The following is a 17,002-nucleotide window of genomic DNA, read 5'->3' as shown; positions in this document are numbered from 1 at the left end:
TGCCAGGGGTGGGAGAAACATTAGCTGTATGTGATTAGCTGTAATGGTTTACATGATCAAAATTTTGTTCTGGCAAGATTTTGTCCAACCTGGTTGGTGACCTAGACAGTTTTGGGTATTACACTATTTACAGTTTTAAATCTTGACAAACTAGGAATGATATGATGAAGTTTTCATGATATTTTCACATCAAATTTGTATTTGTATGTTGTCAGTCATCAACAAAAAAATTCAGTGAGGAGAGAAAAACGTCAGTTTTAAATACTTTTGCTACTTACTGGGCAGAGCATTTTTCTCAAGTCCAAGAAGTCATTTAACATAGCTTTTACTATGCTAATTACCAGGGGTGAGAAGAACATTATGCTCAAGTCATTTTATATTTTTACCATGCTAATTAATGGGCAGAGCACTCTCCTAAAGTCTGTGAAATTTATTTACATAACTAAACTTCCTGGATGGGTTACCATTTATAATATATATGAACCTGATAATTGCAGGATTTAAAAAAGTGTTACAGTCAAGGTCACTATGACCCATAACTGCATATGAAGTGCATATTGTGTAGTGTTTTTTTTCTTTCTTTTATTAATAAAGCTAAGTAGCTGTGGAGGTGTCACAAGACATTGGTTTGTTGAAAATGCAGATCTTCAGGAAGTATCTTGCATCATAAATAGGAACATGTACACCATTATATCTTCATGATGCAGGAAGTTTGGCGTGAGTTTAACTGGCAACTTGGTGATGCCACAGATTTTTTTGCTCTCCTGCCAGGTGATAACCTTGTGATGCAGCAAGTTGTTTGGTCTCCCAGCAAGTAGTAACTGTGTGATATAGCAGGTTGTTTGGTCTCCCAGCAAGTAGTAACTGCGTGATATAGCAGGTTGTTTGGACTCCCAGCAAGTAGTAACTGTGTGATATAGCAGGTTGTTTGGTCTCCCAGCAAGTAGTAACTGTGTGATATAGCAGATTGTTTGGACTCCAGTTAAGTTTCATCTTCATGAAGTCAGGTGTTTGGTCTCCTATCAAATGATAATGTTGTGATGCAGGAAGTTATTTGATCTCCTATCAAGTGGTAACTTCATTGTTTGGTGTACTATCAAGTGGTAACTTCATTGTTTGGTGTCCTATCAAGTGGTAACTTCATTGTTTGGTGTATTATCAAGTGGTAACTTCATTGTTTGGTCTACTGTCATGTGGTAACTTCAGTCATTTTGTTCTTTACACAGCATCTGCTGTAACTTGATCATTTTTTACTATAATACATTCTTAAACAAAAGTAAAGTACACATTTCAAAGAATGTTGATTATTTATGGAGAGATTGTTTTTTTTTGGAGGCTACTATGGCAAATATACCTGGTTAACATTATTTGCTGGCAATTCAGGTAGAGACTCAACTTATATTTTGGGCCACATTTATATAAATCACAATTTTAAGCTAATAAATTCCAGTTATTTCCACAAAGTTTTTTAAAATGTATTTATATTCGTAATACTGTACAAGATTGGGTTATCTATACTTTAAATTTTAGGAGATCATTTACAGCTGAAGTTGCTTCAGAGAGTAGTTGAAACAAATGTGTGATGCCTATTGGCAATGAGCTCAAGAATTTTCCAGGCACTAATGTAAGCTTTGATGCTTTTCTCACTAGCTTGTAACTTTTTAATGTATATAAATCAGTAAACATGTAAACTAGAGCATTCTTGGTAAGTCTTATATGTTTGATGTTATTACGGTCTAATGCAAGGTTGTTTATATACAAAATTACAATTTTCACTTCCTCCATTCTCATATAGTTTTTGGCAACCCCATATAAACCTCCTTTTTTTGGTACATACTGATTTCTTTCAAATTTCTATCAAGAAAATTAAATATTTTAGACAGTTTAACTGATTATTCCTTTGATTATTTTGTGAACAGGTGCTGCAGGAACTAGCAATACCAGGATGATTGACAATATGCCTTTCCCCCATACTGGTCAGTTGGTCAGTTAGCCTATCACTGATGTAAATGATGAATGGGAACACTTCTAGCCTTGGAGAGAATTTCTGCACAAGGTAATTTTTTTTACACTCTGTTCTAGGACTTTGTGGAGCCTTACTTTGAGCATATGTAGAGTTCAGTTAAGTGGGGGTATGTCGGACACTTGAGCAGTTGCTGCATTGGAAAGGAATTCAGCAGGTATACTAGGTTGGAACAATTGGTCTGCAGTTGTATTTCTTGACTTCATGTAGGTACACAATCCATATAGGTACACAATCATGGTTGTCTTCACTTACCAGTCTAACAAATGTGTGTATTTGTGATCTTAACACTTGTAATGTACTACCCATACTTGTATTTAATTAATACACTGGTTAAAGTGCCAATGCAGTTATTTGCAAGATTTAGTGGTAGCCTTGAAAATTTACTGTTCTGATGGGTTCTTGTAAGGCAGGGATACAACTATCAGTATTATGTTTTTAGGTTATGTATACTACAGTATGAATGATGTTTACTATTGTAACTATAAGTAGTTGGTCCCCATTTCTTTAAAATTGCCATGGAGGTCTGCAATAAATGAGTTCTCAAAATCTTAATTATTAGATCACATAGCTGTATTGCATTGTGAGCTTATGGTATGGCCCTGTCCATCATAGCCCACCATTTGCCTGCTACCACTCTGGAGGTCATATTGCTTGTCGCATATTTGATGCACGTTGGAAATTGGGTTTATATCATGAGGATCTTGGACGAGGTTGATGATAAACAAAATTCATGTATATTATTTAAATTTGAATTTTGTTTTCAGCTCCTGAATTTCACATTTACAGAATAATAATGAAATAAAAACTGATGAGCACATTTTTTTTTCTCTTCAAAATTTACAATGAGAAATTTATGTATTAGTGATTCATCATATCAAAGAATATGAATTTTGGATTGTTCAGTCACAATTTTTATGCAAAAAAGTGTCAAAGATACTTTTTTTTAGCTGGGGGGGAGGGGGCCATCAGGATTATGCACTGGACCCAAAAAGGGGCAAAGGTAGCCCCCTTGAAACTGGGCCTACTTTTAAAAATGTTTTTTTTTTCTCCACTTTACCCTAGCTCTACTTATAAATATTGTGGTTTTTCTCAACTTTCACCCATAGAGATGGTCTTTTCATCTGTCATCTGTCCGTCAATTAACACAAGCCTGTTATTGCTACTCCTTCTAAATTACTTGGAGGATAGTTATGTAACTTTATAATCATTCATCCCATGGTCTTGTTGGTCCTAAATGAAAATGGTACCATTTGTACATCCATTGAAGCTGCCTAGTCAGCCATCTTGAAAATGCTTTTGAGTGGATGTTCATATAAACATGACGCTTTCAGTGAAAGACTTCTTTTTATATCTAGTTGTTCCTAAATAAAAATTGTGCTGATTTTACTCCAGTATGGCTGCCATTTTAAACATCTTATCGCAGCTCCTCTTAAACAGAAAGTCATCTTAAAGTGGGTTTCTACCAAAGAATTTTTATGGTGGCACAGTTGGTCTTAAATGAAAATGGTGCCAGTCAGACTTTTTTAACTGCTATTCTCCCAAAAGGATGAATATATCAATGGATGGTTATCCCTAAAAGACTTCTTATAATGTCTAGTTAAGCCTAAATGATCAGATGTCCAGTATGGCTGCCACATCAGTCATCTTGAAAATCTTGTTATCTCTACTCCTAAATAGATGGTTGGATCAATGTTAAGTTTCACTAAAAGACTTCTTACATCTAGTTAGTCTAAATGAAAGTCATTCTCATCTGACATCCAGTATTGCCACCAACATTTGCCATATTGAAAATACTGTTATTGCTGCTTCTCCTGAACAGAAATTTTCAGACCTGAGGTTTTCACCAAAAGACTTTCAATGATGTCCTAAATGAATATGGTGTCAATCTGACATCGAATATGTCCATCATAGCAAATTTAAAAATCTGTTGATCATTGAAGAATATCAGAGATTGTTTTGACACACCACAGTTAAAAGAAAGAAATTGTCTTGAATGCCTGGAAATTCTTTCAACCTATAAAAGCATCAGTTTCTTCAATGATTCTTTTTGAAGTGGGCATTTTTAAAAGGGCAACAGCTATCACCTTCATATGATAGTACTGTAGCATTGACCTCTCTTTGCACCCTGGTGACTGACACAGATTTGTATATGCCGGGTCTGGTTTTTAGTTGGTTTGACGCAAGATTATTGGATGTCAGATGTACTCAAACTTCAAAATATTATGTGAAGTTTTAGCTCATTTTTGCTTTTAAAAAGCATGGTGTTTGGAAATGGGGATCTGAAATTATTTTGTCATAGTTTGAACTTTGCATGAAGGAAGTTTTACAAATGTTTTAAAGTATGGGCTACTTAGCAAATCCAAAATGCCAGATTCCCAGCATGGTTCATCTTCAGATGATGGTTTCATTGGGGAAATGCTGGTTAATGATAATAATGGTGACAGTAATTTTTAATGTTGTGAAGTATATTGGATTATTGGAGCTGAAAGTGCTGTAAATAGAAGTGATATGAACATGCTGGATGGACAAAAAATTGGTGGCATGCTTTTTCAACCCTCCTTTCAGTTGTATTTTGAAATCAGATGAAGGAAAGGCAGAATGCCAAGCCTAACTAAAAAAACAGAATTAAAAATTGAGCACAAGTTACATTTCTTTTCTCAAGCAATTTAGTCTTGCTTGATTTTGTGCTACAGAATTATGTAGCCCTATAAGAGTTAAGATGAAATTGAATAAGATGCAGTTAAGAAGTCAAGATATTTATTTAATCAATATACCAGTCTGAACAAGCCAAGTGGCATTGATGTACTTAAAACCCTAATACAGCATTATGGAACAGATACAAAATCTGGCATAGAAAGTCAGTAAGGCACTGATACAAAAAAGTCAAACTTTGGCAGAGTTTGTGTTGGTGAAAATCTTGTTTTGGAGCAGAAGTATCCAAAAGATAATGCTTGTGAGTTTTGGAAAATTGTACATAACTATACAGAACAGTTTCCCAGCTTGTTCAAGCTGGCTAAACTAGCTAAGCATATGCTGTTTCAGACATTGGACTCTGAAAAGGTTTCTCAGCACAGGACAATACTTATTCGCTGATAAAGAGAACAGTTAAGTTCAGAAACAGTCAACAGATTAATGCTTTTACAATAGATGTGACATAGTTTAAAGATTTTGATTTCATTGGAGCTCTGTCAGAGTGAAGCAGGAAGAAAGAGAAATTGGTATTTCAGTGATCAGAAAATATTGATCTATTGCTGTTTTTTTTCTTGGTTACAAGGGAGATGTTCACTCTGTTAGATAAAATCCTGGCAACATCACTGAAGATCGAAGATGTTTTTCAGTGTGACTGAAAGAAGAAAAATGTTTTTTTCTTTCGTTTTCATAATACATTTCTGGACTTTGCATCTTTACCATAATTTGTGGATGGCTTCCATTTATTGAAGGTAAAGAAGAGCCTATTGATTTTGGGGGTCAGATGGTCAAAGACCTGGATTATGTGAACATGTGTTTTTGCTCGATAACATTTGTTCTAGATGAAGTTTCTTAACCATACTTTGTTGATGACTTGCAAATGGGGTAGGATAGAAACCTTAAATTTTGGGTCTAAATGTCAAGAAGTTCAAAATCGTGGCAAATGTAATAAGTATATAATGATTTACCTTGAATGGTCAAGATTTGCAACATGTTACTCACAAACTAAGTGTACTGTACTTTTGTTAACAGATTTTAAAAATAAATGTTGTGTAGATATTTTCTGTTTTTCTCTTGCACTTTCAGGTGTTGAGAGATGTCAGCTTGAGGCCTTCACTGGATTAATTTGACTGCTTCGGCCATTTAAAAAATGACTGAAAACTAGGTAAATGTTGGTAATGGAATTCATTTTAGCTTTGTTCAGGTTTTGAGATGTAAACTTTTGATTCATTTTGCAAATAATGTGCAAGAGATGCTTGTATTCAGCATAAATTTAAGTGTCATTAATTACAGAAAAATTCAGCTTTAAAATACAGTGAAATCGATATTTATGTACTGGATAATGAAATGTTTAACATAATGAAGATTTTGGGTACATTTCAACTGAAACCAAGAAAGAAATCGACCTGTTTTGTTAACCTTACTTTTCTATCTGTTTGGTTATATCAGACATGTTTCAGTCTTGGTGTCCATATGCTAGGAACTACTTTAAAAAGAAATCCTTGCTGTTTTCTGTTGTACCTGACAGCGATGTTATAAAATCCAACAACAACAATAGGTGTATAACAAAAAGAAATACACTCGTAAAGCAACTTCACCGTTACCATCTTACCGTTTTTAATTTCAACCATTTGTTCTTTTATATCGCTGGTCGATATAGAACCTTTTATAAGTTTTAAAAGATTATACAAGTAACACTTTGTTTGGCGCTAAATAGCCTAAAAGTGCTGATGCGCCGTTAAAAAACAATCAATCAATCAATCGTAAAGCAACTTAAGGTCTCTCCAACTTTGATAACAACATACAAAATATTTTGATACACACACATATTGAGCTATTTGATGGAGCTCCAGACACACAGACAATACACATCATTGACCATACAAAACCAAACTCTCTTAAAATGCTATGGCAGTGCTGGCAAAAAAACAGAAATGTGTTATGTCAGACTGGGTTCTTCTCACTTTGTTGAACACCCAAAATCTACCCCAGTTGAATCAGAACTATAATAATGTAAATGCAGATGAAAATTCCTGTACTTACCAGCCATAGTGACTCATTCATCAGTATAAAATTTCTATGTAGCATATCATTGCACTAGTGATAGCAACGCTTGCCATATTTCCAGGACAGAAAATATAAATTTCCAAGTCATGAATTAGAAATATCCTGATGTTGCTACACACTTCCTTAGACCTGAACCCTGTAGGCATATTCATATTGTAGGCCTACTGGACAGTATTGTGCCATTGCTATCATAGAACGTTTTCCAAATTAAAACTGATGAAAGTTAAAACTTCACTGTATAAAAGATACTAATTTATTGTCAATTTCATAATATCCATCAATCAAATGTGATAATAAGTAATAATATCAAATGATTTTATGTTTCTGTTTTCTCGTACATAGAACCTGTGTTCAGTGGGATAATAGGTCCACCCCCATTACCTTCATTAACATATTTGTCTTAATGTGCAGTACATGAACATGTATTTGGGAAGACAGTTGTGTGGCTTGAGACAGGCATTGTGCAATACTTCCAACAGATAACAAGTATACATTTTTTCTTGGTATTTTTTTCCCCCTTTTCTAAGAGTGGCATATATAGCTAGATTCTACTTAGATAAATATTCAGATTTTCATACAAGAGTACAAAACCTGATGTTCATTATATGGAGTGGTAATCAGTAATAGTACCTGATGAATACTGAGTTTTGAATCAGCTAACTTAAATTGCTGGGGTACAGGGTTATTTTAATTTAGTTGGAGGAAAAAAATTGAATGAGAAAAATAATCTTATGACAGTGTTTGCACTGAGACAAGGAAATCACAGTCAGTTGTGAACATTATTTGTCTTGCCACTTGGCATAGCCTTGTGGGGAGACAAGTAATATAACCCTTTAACTGGGATTTCCTCATCTCGGTTCAAACCCCAATATAGCTTCTATTGGTCATTATACTAACAATGCAAGCTTTATTGTCCTTAAAACCAGAGAAAATACATCTTGATTGGTACAGTTTTGTGCTGTCAGTCCTAGCAGATGGCAATACATAGTTACCATTTTGCCCATCAGCAATGATAAAGATGTTTGTGTAGAATTATGGAGGTTGTGTTCAACACAGCATGGTTTGATTTGCAGGCAAGGCATTGGCTTTAGTAGAACAGTTCTTTGAAAAGTACAATGTACATACACACACACACACACACACACACACACAGATATATATATATATATATATATATATATATATATATATATATATATATATACACACACACACACACACCACTCCCTCGATAACTCGCACCCTGATAACTCGCAAACCTGCTTATAATGCGGTGTCGGGCGTGGTTCCCATTTTTTAAACCCGAAAATACCAAATAAAATTATCCCTATTTGTTGAACTTGAAGAAAATCGCGATCAAAATTGGTAATGGAAACTTAGATGTATTGCTCGTTTTATCGTTGAAATCGGTATGTAGGACCTGGAAATTTTAATCAACACTATGAAATATCAAATTTAAAAATAACTTGTACAAATTTTTTTACATTTTCTTTCCAAACGACATTCCTAGTACACTGCAATTAACGATATGTAAGGAAATTTCGATCAATGAAAATGTCACGCCGAGTGGAGGAAGTACTTTAATAAATAAATACAATTAAATAATTTTTTTATCAATTGAAATTTGTCTTCTAGTTGCATCTTTTAGTTCGTTTTAAGTGTAATCGTCATAAGTGCAATGTGTCCTCTTGTAATTAAACGTAAAATGCGTCAATCTACCATAACAGCTATGCCCGCAAGCGTTTCTCTGAGAACCTAATTAAATGCCGACCGTGTTTTGATAACTGACTTGCGGAAGTATTTGTTGTATTGTTGCACTGAATTAAAAGCTGGCCTCCTTTATATTATCAGGTTAAATATGTCTTTTGAATAAAGAAAAAGGAGGTGGAATAAAAGAACTTAAAATCTAGCGGCCTCGGTCATATGTCAGGTGAACTCACTTCATTTGATCAATCAGACACTGTAATAAACGTTATTGTGTATGTAACAGAAACTACCTTAAATTAACCGACTCTTTCATAACTGATGAAAGATCACAAGGCAGCAAAGCGAAAAGAATACTTCGTAAAATAAAGAGCTTGATTTCACAGATACGGACCATTGTGGGCAAGCGAGTTTCAGACAATTCTTGAACTAGCATTTAGAGATATCCTCAGGGATGATAAGAAATGTAATTATTACTTCATTAACATTGTACTAATTGAACAATAAAAAAAATTGAGTTTCGACGTAGATGTGTCACGAAATAAATGTCGCGTGTTTTTGAAAAAAAAAAGGAATCTTGTTTGGTGGTGTATCAGTAGTTAGTCTAGTTCCCAAATTGTGGACTACCGATTTGGCAAGATACTATTAAATACCACTACAGGAACCAGACTGATCAAGAAAACAAAAACCAGTGACGTAATACACAGATTTTTCACGTACACTTGATGGTTGTTCAAACCAGTTGGAACGATCTTTCATATGTTGGATATTCTGAGGAAAAAAAAATTTTATTTAAACAGAATAATGAACAACTTCATTAGAAAAAGCGCATTATTAAAAATTATTATCGACGTGATTGTAAAATGAGGATTCGGTCATTAAACAGCCCAGTTCCCTAACACACACCCCTACGGTTTTCTCGATGTCAAAGTGATTTTTGTCAAGTTTTGGAGGTCCCTCAGTAACTCACGCCTCGCTTATAGTGTGGTCTATGTTTGTGGACCCCATTGTGTGTGAGATATCGAGGGAGCGGTGTGTGTGTGTGTATATATATATATATATATATATATATATATATATGCAATAAACATTTTATATCCTAGATAGAAAGGACATCCTTTTTATTTTCAGAAAACGAAATGCACGCAAAGACACGAAGTGGATGGAGAAAAATGGGGAAAAAGAGCATTTATGATCTTTAATTGATTCTTGTCTTTCTACAATACATACTCTGGCAATAAATTATTTTTGTTTTCTAATGCTCGCTTTTTGTCTTTTGGCTGGATTGCAAAGCAAATCAGACTTGTGATATCTCTTTTGCAGTCTATCTTCCTGCAAGTCCAATGGGCATCAACTCTTGGGCTAGGGTTTGTGTTTAGGTCATTTTCTCAGACCCTGATGCTTGTTGAGTCGCATTAGATGGTATTTAGATGTGTCATATAAAATATTTCACCTTTAAATTAAAAATTGGATCACAGACCTGTATATTATGGTTCACTGATTTTTCAACATCTTGTTTTCTCAGCAGTATTTAGTTGCATAACTTGCTATGCAGACCTGCAAACCCTCACAATTTTGGAGTGAATTTCACGATTCTCTGTAGCGATTCACAATGCATGCAAAAAATCAAGAATTCCAAATTCTTATTCGGCTTCATTTGGGAATAAAATAACCATTCAGTGCTAGTCAAAATAGCAGCAGTGGACACCGATGCCAATAACAACCCCATATTGCTAGTTACAGTTTGCCCTATAGGAAGCATTGTAAAGTATATAACCTATATTTAGAATAACAGTTTTACAAATGTTTATGAACAAAACCGGGGCCCAGACTGATTTTTTTTAAAATGGCACATGCACATACTCATAGCAACTAATTTTTTTATTATAAAGAAACACTAAATGAAGACAGCATTTTCGAATGGTGGAATTTTTAAGATATTGTTAGATTAGCATATACTGTAATTTGCTTGAGTTCATATTTTGTTGCGCATGCACTGACACCACTAATAATTTGGTGTTTCATCTTCTGGATTAATACTCTCTTATAATTAAGCTACACTACAGTTACAGTGTTTTCACTTCCAAGGCAAAATATATCCCCACAGTATTGGTTTTGGAGCTCTTAAGAATAAATCACAGAATAATTCGTAAACAATGTATATTTTATTAAAAGTTCGATGACACTTCTAATCATCATTATACCTGTACCAAAATTCAAAACTTAAAACTATTCATGACTGCAAACATTTGTTCCGTGACAGTTTATTTATGAGTTTCATGTTTTGCTTTCCTCCTTTATAGCATCATCTGTTTTGGAGCAGTTGATCACAGCGCCACTAGTGGCCATTGTAGAGATGAGAAAAGAAATGTTTGATCACAGGAAATGGCAACAATGGAGAATATAACAATAAATAATCTTAATATGTGTCTGATCTTCTACTTGGTATCTCTGTATGTTTTTGTTAAAGCTTCTTGGTCACAACAATGATGCAGTTTTCTACCATTCTGAAAATCATGCAATTGTCATATGATGTATTTATGACATGCTTAGAAATGTTTAATACTGTTTTGTTTCCAAAATTACATAAATGTTAATGTTCCAAAATATATGTCTTTTTTTAAAAACAATCTTGATTTTAGTATATTAGATATTCTTTTTTTTTCTTCATATTTCTCGAAGTAAGCAAAGAACAAAAAAAGAAAAGGGTATTTGGAATGGGTATACAAATGTATTAGGCAATTTGACATTTTTTGGTCATCATTATGCATAATGTATATATTTACAAGATTTTGACAAGCTGGAAGCATATTTATTTGTAGCAAAGCATGACATAACTGTCAAGAAAACTTTTGAAAATTGTATCATCACATTGATGGACATCATCTTTTCGCACAGTAGTGTGCCGCAAATTTTAGAATTGGTAATGTCTACTGGGGATCGTATCGTTGCATACAGTTTACTTGTCATACATGTACTATATAATAATATATAAGTTAGCATGTGGCAGAACGATTTGGAAAAAGCACACTGCTTGCAAAAAGCATATAGATATTGAGAAAATTAAGAGCACCCTAAGCAGATTTTAGCTCTGGAGTTCTTTTGCCACCTACTCAATTCCCACAAGCTACCAATGTTGAAGCATCAGTTGTGAGTTTTCTTGTTGAATAAAACCTGCCTTTCTCAGTTGGGAGATCAGCAACATTGACAGTGAATGAGTATTTCCTATTTGGAAAAATAAGACAATCTGTTTCACCTCTTTAGGTGATGAATATTTGCAACAATTTTAGTCACAAAGATTAACCAACAGGCAGGAAGCCTGAACTGTTTTGAAAACAAATTTACCATAGACCACTTGAGGAAGTTAGCCACAGCATCATATTATGACATTGCTTGAAGTTTGTGTATATCTGTAAATTTGGCTGCAAATAAATTTGTACATGTAATCAGTGTAAATAATGTTTTTAGTTTTATTTTGGGATTTTCATATAATGTGGTACTGGCCATCAAAGTTGATGGAGCTAGTGTCATGGTACAATTTTTCAATAATTGTGTTCAAAGTTCACTAATTTTTATCCCTCTTTATGCAGTTTCCAGAGATATTGATTTCAGATAATCATTGTCTCCTTTAGTCTGAAAATATTAACTATTAATGAAACTTGGTAGCAATTATTGCAGACAGCTCTGTCCACAACATGAAATGCACATATCAATTATTTGTTAAATCTGATAGCCACAGATGTGGAGGTTGCAGGTTGAAACCCATACCAAAGGCTTTTGCTAGCAGCTGTCTTACTTGGCACTCAGCATTAAGAGGTTTGTGTTAGGACTGGTTGTCCTGGTGTTGGGATAATGTGACCAGGTGGTACATGATGCTCCATGTCTGCAGCATGATGCTTCAGTACTAGACTTATCTATGAACTGCCACACTGCAGGTCTCGTAGCGATATGACAAAAATTGTCAAAGCTATGTTACAAAAAAAATCAAAATCCTAAACACCTGTATTTCATGCTGTTCTTGAGTACATTTGGTTGAAGGGGCTCTGCTGATCTGTACAGCATATTTCCAGATTGAATGTGATGAGGAAAGCCACATGGAGTAGCATAACCCTACCTCCTGTCACCATTTCAAATTTCTGTGCCACATCAACACGACATCTAATTACAAAATAGGCAGATTGAGAATTCTGAGCACTTTGAATTGCACTGTAACATTAATCTGCCCATTTCTGTAATTTGATGCATTGTTGAATCATGTCACATGAGAAGATATTAATTGCATTACAACCAGAAGCCTGAATCCACATAGATTTACAAGTTGTTGAAAATGTATTTGGTCCAGAATTATACTGTACACATCACCAAAATGCCCTTAGAACCCGTAACCCAAGATGCTTCACACATTACCAGTAAGTATCTTAAATGTAACAATATGTGCACACAAGTGTTGTGGATGGATCTGTTAGCAGTAATTGACTGTTTTTATGCAATGTGAAATCAGACTTCCAGTCTACATCGCGACATCAAAGTAGGTTTGGGGACTAATTTATCAGACTGTTTAAATCGAAATCTTGGAAGTGTTTCTTGTCCATAATATCTCTAAATCAAATTACCATTCAGTCTTGCAAAATATTTAACTCTCTATTGACTGGACAACTCCACCACTATTTACACCTTTCGGTTGGTGAAAATTGAGCCTTTAACTGACACTGATCAAGATTATGTACAGCAACATCACTGGAACTAGAAATCCGTGGTTATAAGTTGCTGATTATTCTTAAATAAATGGTGCTGCTAACAGGCATGGTAGCAGGACCATTCCAGTTATTATTGGAACATAATAACCAAAAAGATGAACACTCTTTATGAAATGCTGCTCATAATGTACTACTACAAAGTCTTTATGACACGTTGCATGCATCCAGATCAGTAATTGAATCTTTTAGGCTTCAAATCTACACTATTTATGCATGAATGAATTTCCAAGTAAACAATGGCAGACTTGGCTGTACATTTGTTCTCTCATTGCCAGATGCCATAACATTTCCCTAAACATACATCATGTTATTGGCATATTAGGTACAACTCGTAACTTGCACCTGATCAGTCATTATAGCAGAGATAACAAATACCCACTGTAGTCATTGTAGAGAGGATGTAACTGAGCCGAAAATAATTTTCTTCACGAGACATTTGTGACCAGTACTACTGTGCAGAGTGATGAGGTATTTGAAGTACCACTTCCAGTACTTTATAATAAAAGAAGGCAATACGACATTGTATGAAAGACAACTTGAACACGCAATCTTGTAACATTTTTGATTTCATTGTTGCGTAAATTTTTCCAGTGTCTGATTTTGTCACTAGTTCTTATGCAAATTAAGTTTAAAATAACTTGGCATCAGATAATCAACTTCAATAAACAATATAGGGATTGTAGCTTGTCTATTTTGTGCATCAAAATTTAACTAAATACCTCAACTACACTTAAAAACGGTGAATAGGCTTGATTTTCTTCATCAAAATATATGATGTTATAGAATGAATCAGATGCACAACAATTCATTCAGAAATATTATTCACAAATTTAAAATTAAAACAATTTGTAATGACTCTTCTTTGAGTCTCGATTTTATATGCATTTGGAGAAACAAATGCCAAAAATTTGCATCGCAGAATGAGATCAAATGTCTCTCAAAACCAGTTTTTCTCCAGAAAGTATGTTAAGAACAATTAGCATTACAAAAAAAGAAGAAATAGATTTATAGTGAGACCCAACAAAATTAAGTTTAGAATTGTGTAGGTTTATGAATGTTGATAGCATTCCACTATAACTGTACTCCTGAGCCAGGAATTAAGAGATGTGGATTACAGTACATAAATTACTCCCATCAAGATAACTAAAACATTTAAAATGTGTCTAGAATATGTTACATAATAATACCCAATGAATTATATCCCTGACCAACAAAGAGAATATATAAAAACAAGACTCGGAATAAACTACTTCAATTAAAATTGAAAATCTTAACTGATGTGCTTCAATTTTGTTATGTATGTTATCTTTTCTTGAGAAATGATGTTACAACATTCTGTATCAAACAGTAAAGAAACTTCACCTATGAAGAAATGTGTTACATAACATATGAATGAAGTACATGATAGGATTTACATGGAGGCTAATATATTTGGTGGGGAACAACCACTGACCCATGGGATGTTTGTGGAAAGCTTTGTTACATAACCATGGCTGAGCCATGTCTCAAACCCACATGGGTAGAGGTGAGATGTGAGTTATCTGTAAAGACAAGCGCCATAGACTATTCAGCCACACTGGGTCCCGCACTTGTAAGGAAGTTTGTAGATTTTTGCAAATATTACTGTCTGAATATTACTGTAAAGTGACATAAGTTCAACACAAGAAAAAAACTAAGAAATTATCTATCAAAATGTCATAGAACTCAAATTAATCACAAAATCTAAGTTGGAAATCCCGAAAGATGAATTGGTTCATGACGAAACTGTGTGCTGGACAAATTCTGAATCAATGAAAGGGAAAGTCGACGGTACCATTATACTCGTCAAAACACCACTTGCAGTCTGCAGGGCAGATGAGGAATACAACAAAAAAGGCAGATCTAAAAACATGCCATTCAAGGCTGAGCATCTTTGTTGATATGCAGGCTAGCTTAAAGAGATATAAAGAAAAAGAAGTTTTCTGGATTCTAAAATGGAGTTTCCAATCAAATGGCTTGGATTCTTAAATAAAGTCTACTCGTACAAAGAAGTTGAGCAAATACATTTAACAGAATACTGGTACAGTAGTTGTAATAATAAAGCACAGACACAAAATATAAGCCATTGTAATTATCAATAAAATCCCTACTTTCAAAATGCAAGAGTGAATAAAGTTTATTCATAACATTTTAGTTTGTACATTTACTCTTTCAGTGTCATACAGGATGTTTTCCTTTTTGTCACGGAGTTGCCCTCTCATGCTAGGTCATTTTGAAAAATAATTGCACTAAAAAATATCTCAAAAAATGTGAACTTCTGTTACTTTACAGATGATAATAAGATAAATATAGTTTTGAAAAATGGTTAAATTTTATCTAAGTATCCAAATTTATATAAATTAATTCAAAAATATTAGTTTACAATCAGTTTTAACTCTTTAAAGTGTTCATTTAGCTATATTCTTTACAGTAAAATACCTGCCAGAAAGAGAGGTAACCTTTAAAAAAACAAAGAGGGCACTGGTCTCCAGTAACAGTGGACATATCTGTCTGCCACCATACATTTAAAAATATTTTCACTGTCATCAACTTTCAAACAGGATGTAGGTTTATTTTATTGTGATGAAAATAGTCTTCACCAAGTAAACATGGTATATGGAAAAGATAAGCTGTTATCAATGGCAGCACATATTCTGTTTCCTTGGAGACGATATGTCTGATCAGAGTAATTATAAATGCTCCAATGAAGTACACATAGCTGTATCTTCTCTTTGTTTGATCTAGGAACAATCTTAGGGCTATAATCACTGCTACAATGTGTATAAATCCGGAGTATCTCAAGTCATAACTAGCAGCCATTCGGAACAACTCTCGAAAGTAAAAGACGTTCTTTTCAAACTGAAAATAAACAATGAGAGATGGAGTCATTTGATCATACGTTACTACTTCTACTGATTACTCGTCATCGCAAGCCACAAGCCAAAACCTGTTAGCTCCCTTTTTGTAGCGGCTTTGCACATGCCTTGGCGATGTTAACTGAAAACGAATCAAGCGACTTCCTGGCGCATCTTTCTTAATGTGTTATCATGTACAATACTTGAAATGTCTAAGAAAAAATTAAATTATTGGGTCATGCTCTTCGGGCAATCTGACTGAAATCAGATTCCACTGCCCACCTAGGACAGTGGAGATTTGATTTTAATCAAATTGGCTCTTCAGGGTGTCTCTAGTTTTCAAAGCTAACAACATGTGACGTACTCATCAAAATCGACAGAATATCTTGTTTTCGAATGTAACAAACGTTTTAGCAAATCTCAGCAATAAACTTGGTTTCATTATTTAGACAATGCTTTGGTTTACATCATGCCCAAAATGGATGTAAAATTATAGTCAATTTTAAAAAAGTATTTACGGACATCCAAACAATGTTTAAAACTGTCATGTGCACTGAAATGCATATGTTTGTGTATGTGTGTATATGATAAGGTTTTAGACAAAAATGAGGCAAAAGTATCTAAAAAAAAAACCGTATAGGTCCCATTATATAACGATAACTATTGGCTGATTAACTTACTGATCTAGTAATTTTGGCAGAAATTCCCATATTTGTGACTGATGGAGGGTTTTTGGCAACCCGAGCCCCCCCATTATTATCAAACTCTTCAAGCAAGTAACTCTTGCTTAAAACTGTAAGAATATGTTGACTATTGATATTATTGATTATGGTATTCGCGCGCCCTCCCATTCGTTTGTAAACCCTCCTCCACCAATTTTAAAAAAA

At 34.2% G+C, this 17,002-nt stretch overlaps 1 protein-coding gene and 1 long non-coding RNA gene across 4 annotated transcripts in view; one reads left to right on the top strand and one right to left on the bottom strand.

The window, feature by feature from the left end:
• The window catches only part of LOC149786092 (uncharacterized), a 95,156-nt gene extending 85,412 nt beyond the window's left edge, over window positions 1-9,744 (top strand). For both annotated transcript variants that reach the window (XR_016424869.1, XR_016424868.1), the window contains 3 exons: window positions 1,920-2,056; window positions 5,801-5,879; window positions 9,617-9,744. The gene's annotated coding sequence lies outside the window, so the exon portion shown is untranslated. The remainder of the gene's footprint in view (window positions 1-1,919; window positions 2,057-5,800; window positions 5,880-9,616) is intronic.
• A 4,046-nt stretch (window positions 9,745-13,790) lies between these two features.
• The window catches only part of LOC149786091 (uncharacterized), a 38,902-nt gene continuing 35,690 nt past the window's right edge, over window positions 13,791-17,002 (bottom strand). For both annotated transcript variants that reach the window (XR_016424874.1, XR_016424873.1), the window contains exon 4: window positions 13,791-16,119. This is a non-coding gene — a long non-coding RNA (uncharacterized LOC149786091). The remainder of the gene's footprint in view (window positions 16,120-17,002) is intronic.

This window comes from Sinohyriopsis cumingii, chromosome 12 (genome assembly GCF_028554795.1).
Source record: "Sinohyriopsis cumingii isolate HCF-2022 chromosome 12, ASM2855479v2, whole genome shotgun sequence".
Lineage (NCBI taxonomy): Eukaryota > Metazoa > Mollusca > Bivalvia > Unionida > Unionidae > Sinohyriopsis > Sinohyriopsis cumingii.
Note: the sequence above shows the minus strand (reverse complement) of the source record. Positions and strands in the feature narration are given on the sequence as shown.